Raw genomic sequence first — 875 nt, 5'->3', positions numbered from 1 at the left:
ATTTCTGCATCTAGAGACAGGTTACTGGTGATAGTTGAGCCTAGGTAGGTGAACTCTTGAACCACTTCCAGAGCGTGGTCGCCAATATTGATGGATGGAGCATTTCTGACATCCTGCCCCATGATGTTCGTTTTCTTGAGGCTGATGGTTAGGCCAAATTCATTGCAGGCAGACGCAAACCTGTCGATGAGACTCTGCAGGCATTCTTCAGTGTGAGATGTTAAAGCAGCATCGTCAGCATAGAGGAGTTCTCTGATGAGGACTTTCCGTACTTTGGACTTCGCTCTTAGACGGGCAAGGTTGAACAACCTGCCCCCTGATCTTGTGTGGAGGAAAATTCCTTCTTCAGAGGATTTGAACGCATGTGAAAGCAGCAGGGAGAAGAAAATCCCAAAAAGTGTGGGTGCGAGAACACAGCCCTGTTTCACACCACTCAGGATAGGAAAGGGCTCTGATGAGGAGCCACCATGTTGAATTGTGCCTTTCATATTGTCATGGAATGAGGTGATGATACTTAGTAGCTTTGGTGGACATCCGATCTTTTCTAGTAGTCTGAAGAGACCACGTCTGCTGACGAGGTCAAAGGCTTTGGTGAGATCAATGAAAGCAATGTAGAGGGGCATCTGTTGTTCACGGCATTTCTCCTGTATCTGACGAAGGGAGAACAGCATGTCAATAGTCGATCTCTCTGCACGAAAGCCACACTGTGCCTCAGGGTAGACGCGCTCGGCCAGCTTCTGGAGCCTGTTCAGAGCGACTCGAGCAAAGACTTTCCCCACTATGCTGAGCAGGGAGATTCCACGGTAGTTGTTGCAGTCACCGCGGTCACCTTTGTTTTTATAGAGGGTGATGATGTTGGCATCGCGCATGTCCTG

The sequence above is a fragment of the Heterodontus francisci genome, unplaced genomic scaffold (assembly GCF_036365525.1).
Source record: "Heterodontus francisci isolate sHetFra1 unplaced genomic scaffold, sHetFra1.hap1 HAP1_SCAFFOLD_99, whole genome shotgun sequence".
NCBI classification, from domain to species: domain Eukaryota; kingdom Metazoa; phylum Chordata; class Chondrichthyes; order Heterodontiformes; family Heterodontidae; genus Heterodontus; species Heterodontus francisci.
Note: the sequence above shows the minus strand (reverse complement) of the source record.